The sequence below is a fragment of the Theobroma cacao genome, chromosome 2 (assembly GCF_000208745.1).
Source record: "Theobroma cacao cultivar B97-61/B2 chromosome 2, Criollo_cocoa_genome_V2, whole genome shotgun sequence".
In the NCBI taxonomy this organism is placed as follows: Eukaryota; Viridiplantae; Streptophyta; class Magnoliopsida; order Malvales; family Malvaceae; genus Theobroma; species Theobroma cacao.
The window spans coordinates 25,433,756-25,439,294 of NC_030851.1; positions in this window are offsets into that span (position 1 = coordinate 25,433,756).

Genomic DNA, 5,539 nt, shown 5'->3' on the forward strand with positions numbered 1-5,539 from the left:
CCTTATGTATAATTGTGTGGATTGTGAGCCAGAGATAAATTGTTATGAATATTTGATTATAAATCCCTTTGCATTTGAGTTATATGTTGTGAACTCTGAGGCTTGCTCTAGTCTAGTGGGCTTGCTTGTTGGGCTCGTGCACTAGTCATGGACTTTTAGATTTGGGTCATGACACCTACTCTTAAGAGTAATGGCTTTCACATGCTCTTTGCCTTCTCTCCTAAAGTTTGACTCAATGTCACTAGGTAAGGTCCTTTAAAGCCTAACATTGATTGAACTAGCTAATTGACCAACTTGAGTTTACAAATTTTTTATTGAAGCTAAATGACTATGGATGAGAGCATCAATTTTAGCTATGTATTGCATGAACAACTCCTCCATGGAAGATTTCTTCTCTTGCACAAGAGGTCTCACTTGAGGTTGAAAACCCAAAAGAAAGATTTGTTTTGGAACAAATGAGGATCATTGATTGCCACCCTAAGAAAAATTTAAGTGATTCCTCCACCCAAGATTGTAAGTTTTAGAATATGGGTTATCTTGTTGTCAATTTCTCATAAATTGGATTAACTTCGTACTCATAGTACAATGCTTCGTTGAATGTCCATCTCCATAATAATCACATATGACAAAAAAGACTTTGAATAGAGTGAACATCGGTAGTTTCAAATGTCTTGGTAAAGGCAACTGCCTAAGCAATTAACGCATTAATTGCATCCAATTGAAAAACTCAATTCGCCTTTCTAAGTAATGACTTGTCAGAGTGCCACTAATAATTGTTAAACACCATTTCTTCCAAAAAGTCATAGGCGTCATCCATAGATTTTGCCATCACAACACCACCATCTATGGCATCAATAATAGCTTGAATGGGGTTCAACAACCCATTACAAAATGTTTGCACTTGCAACCACTTGGATAAACCATGATATGGGTATCTCTGAAGCAAGTCCTTGTACCTCTCCCAAGCTTCGTACAAAGATTTAGAGTTAAATTGTGTGAAAGATGTAATATTATTCCTCATCTTTTTCATCTTTGTTGGAGGGAAGAATTTAGCTAAGAACTTTTGCATAAGATCATCTCATGTTGTGATGACCCCATGGAAAAAGAATTCAACTAGACTTTGACGTTATCCCATAGTGAGAAAGGCAAAAGCCTCAATCGAATGGCGTCATCAATGACCCCATTATGCTTGAAGGTATCACAAATCTCCAAAAAGTTAGAAATGTGAACGTTCAGATCATCGTTTGGGAGTCCTTCGAATTAAACGGATATTTAGATCATTTAAATGATAGCTAGCTTAATCTTAAAATTGTTGGCTTTAAATTACCGACCTTTGAATGCTTGAATGAAGTCCTTAGACTAATGAAACAACATAATTCCTTAATGTTTGGTTATCTACTACATGTCCTTGAATTTGCTGCTCACTTTGATTCTCAGCCATTGCTTCCGATTGATTGGAGTCTTGAGAATTTTGTCTAAGTAATCTTTGAAAGGTTTTCTCAATTTATGGGTCACAAAAGGCAATTTTCAAGCTCCTTATTCTTCTCATACACTGGCCAAGAAGTACTTGAAAATAAAAAAAAAAAAACAAAGCTTGAATTAAGACTAGTTTGCTTTGTATTAATATTAGCAAAAGAATAGAAAAACAACTTTCTAACAATAACGCCAAAAATTTGTTGTTGTTTTTACACAAACGCAAGCGTACTTATCGCACAAATAATATAATAGTAAGAAAAGTATCATATCCATAGGAAATTGTGTCTAAATTCTTGCTAAGTACTAAGATTGGGCACCCTAATCTTATTCAAGTAAATCAAATTTGAAAATTAATTAAAAATGAATTTAAGTAATAAAGCTAAACCAGGGAGTTAATGCTAAAAATTACTAGAAGGTCAATGAAAGAAGGGCTACGATTGTGGAATTACTCTACCTTTCATTTAAATTTAATGTTCTTCTTTATGTTTATATCTGTTGTAACATGCAAGTCTGGGAACCCAACCGCTAAACGTGGAAAAATTAGGGAGTTTGGGAGTCACCACCAATCTTTTTTATCTAGGTGTGATTGGTCACCTATTAAATTTATTCTATTCGACGGAGTCCTAAATTGATTTTAGGTCCATCTAAATAACAACAAACTGGTCTACATATTTTTAGAGTTGGGTTCAGGAGCACAGTTATGCACAGGGAAAGATTAGTACCCACGTGACGCCCATTCAACAAATAGTACCATTTAATCGTATGTTGTCATAAACCACTGATTTTATTCTTGTGTTTCCCTAATTATTGTTTATTTACTTTATTCTTTACTTTATTAGCAAACTAAAACATTTTATTCAATTTTACTATTGTGACATATACATGATGTAATTATGAAATGCAAGGCATAAAATCTGGATAACGCCAAACGAAAACCATTTATCAAGGGTATTTCTCGAATCCACCCATTATACTAGTGGAATCTAAGAGTATTCTCTCATCTAGGGAAATACTCAAAAAACTCGCCTTCGTAAGTTTAACAAGTAAATCCCATCATCGGGATAGTCGTTTGCAGGTAAAAATAAATTTTTTTGTAAATGCAAACCCTAATACGAGCGAAAGCCTATTAAAGACATTCTCCAACCCCTCTCATCTCACTAGTGGGACTCGAAAGTATCCTTTCATCTAGGGAATTTTCTGAAGGAACTCGTCTTCGCAAGCTCCCTCAAAAAGTCCCAACATCGGGGCTTTGAATCATGCACACGATATGTCTACATTCCATGACACTTAATAATGCAATAATGATGCGCAACGTGCAACAGACCCTTATGTCCACTATGGATTATTCTCTATATTCATTATTATTATAATCTTACCATCTTTAAAAATGTTTTGTTATCATTATTTATTTATTTATTATCATGAGTATCCTTAATCTTCATGATACTATATATTTTTTGAAATTTTAAATATATATATGCCATTGTTCTCTTGCATTTATTATTATTATCATTATTTCATTATTTTTTTGGTTTTTATATTTTGTTTGATTAGTAATTAAGTTAATACATTTTTCATTTACTTAGGATCGTAAATATCAGGACTCAGCATTAAAACCCTCCCATCATATCGGTGAGGTCCTAATCGAAATCGCCAATGCAGAAAAACTCATCCGGGATTGCAACTTCTCACACGCCAAACGAATATTCCATCATCGGTCTCGTCCAAGTAATAAGATATTATCCCCACTATTAGTGCTATATATTTTTTCTTTACCTAAATATTCTACTTTCCTAACCATTAATATTACCTATGTCTTAAATAATTATGGATATTATTTACTTTCCATATGTGCATTATTCTATTTATTATCATTGTTTTTATTATTATTATTTATTTTTTTTTTTTTTTTTTTTTTTTTTTTTTTTTTTTTTTTTTTTTTTTTTTTTTTTTTTTTTTTTTTTTATATATATATATATATTTATCTATCTAAGTCTATAAAATTGTTTAATGGACATTTTATTTATTTATTTATTTTAGTTGAGTATTTATCAATTATTTTTTTACCTATAGTTTTGTGTTTACACACACACACACACACACACACACACACACACATATACACATATGCTCTCAATTACTATCATCATCCTTATTATTTCTAATATTATTTTAACCACTAACTTCAAATAAACCTAAAAAAAAACCTTTTAAATAATAAAGCCTAATTAAAATTAAGCTAACAACTTAAACAGCCCAACAAATATAAATAACAATATAAGTCAACCCAATGAAATAAACCAAATAACCAAGTCAAAAAGAGTCCATACCAAGTTTGGACTGTTAAAGCCCAAAGTCCAATGAACCCAATAGCACCCACTGGGTCTAGCACGGCTCGCTTATGCAGGCTTCCTCCCAAAACTACGTCGTTTTGCCTCTCCTCTACTAAACCTCCAAACCAACGTCGTTTTACCTCTCCCTTTTAGGCATAAAAACTCCTATTGTCACCTCATCCCTTCATTTTAGTCTCCTATTTTTCTCTCTCTACCCAGCGGCACCCTTTCCCTTCTCTCAAGCAAAAAACCACAACCTTTTTCTTCACTTTCTCACCACCGTTCACTCTCCCCTTTCTTTCACCGTCGTTCACCTTCGCCAATGCTTTTCCTACCCAATAAAAATCTTTTTTTCATTCCTTCCCAAAACGTAATGGTGCTTCTCTTTCGAAAACGATTTCCCCAAAAGCTTCAAAAACCACTTCCCCCCCCCCCCCCAAGTGCTGTGTCATGAGCCAACCTTGTACAAATTATAATATGGTAGAGTTGTCTATGAGATTGAGTCTTTTGTACCTATAAAGGAAATGTCCCTCTTTCAAACAAAGTAACGGCTTGTTGTGACACCTTCAAATACTTGTTAAGGTTTTAAGGTGTCACGACCCAAATTTTGGGCCATGACCGGTGCATGGGCCTAGTGGACGTAGCCCACTAAGCCCAAGTAAGCCTCTTTACGTAATCTCATTCACTATCCCATCAATTTTTCATCACCATTACTAAACCACCATTTGTAATTTTCAACTAGATGTATTTTCGTAATACAGCATAGATACCAAAAATTTATATTTGTATGATCTCAAAATAAGGTTATTCATAGCCATCTTATAATGGCACCATTATTCCAAACTATACATGCATCGTTGGAAAGTGATTCCTAGCAATTTACATTTAATGTACATATACTCATATAAAAGACTTCTTACGACCAGCGGAGTGACTTTGGTGAGGGTACGGCTATCAAATGCCATGATACCTACCAAAAATGAATGCAAGTGGACGGCTTAGTCTCGGTCCCAACTATCTACGGATCTGAAAACATGCAATTTAAAAGAATGAGTATAAACTCAGTGAGTGAACAAAAGAAAGGAACAAGCAACGATAAGGAATGTTTTAGAAAACATGATGCACTTACGATAAAGCCATGCAATTTAGTCTAAGTTTTGGTTAAAACCCCTCATTCCAAACTTTGAATGTTTAATCCCTTAATGTTACAAAATCCAAGATAAACCATGCAGTTAAATAGAATGAAAGTTTTAGCAATGACCAAGCAAGACAAGCAAACAAAAGTTGTTCTCGCTACAGCAAAGAGGTAGTCTTAGTTTGCATATACTTTGATTTTTTAAGAATAACTTCCACTACATAATTCCAATTGACATGATTTTTAAATTATTAGAAAGCTAAGAGGTTGGGCTACAACTTTTATGTTTACCACTTTGCCCAATTCTAATCGAAATGTGGTCAAAATCTTTGTCGAAGTGAAAGTACTGCACTAGAAGATGGGAACCACCCGAGAGTTTCTCGTTGCAGTGAGAATCGGCCAGTGTAACCCCTCTCCCAACCCGAGAGTTTCTCGCTACAGCGAGAAACAGTGTAATTTAGTTAAAAGGGATCTTGTTATATCAAAAGCCATTTTCTTGTTGAAATGGAAAGAAATTTGGGAGTAATTAACAATGCCAACATACAACACAATCACCATTAGTTTCATAAACTTTCAATAACATATATATATATAT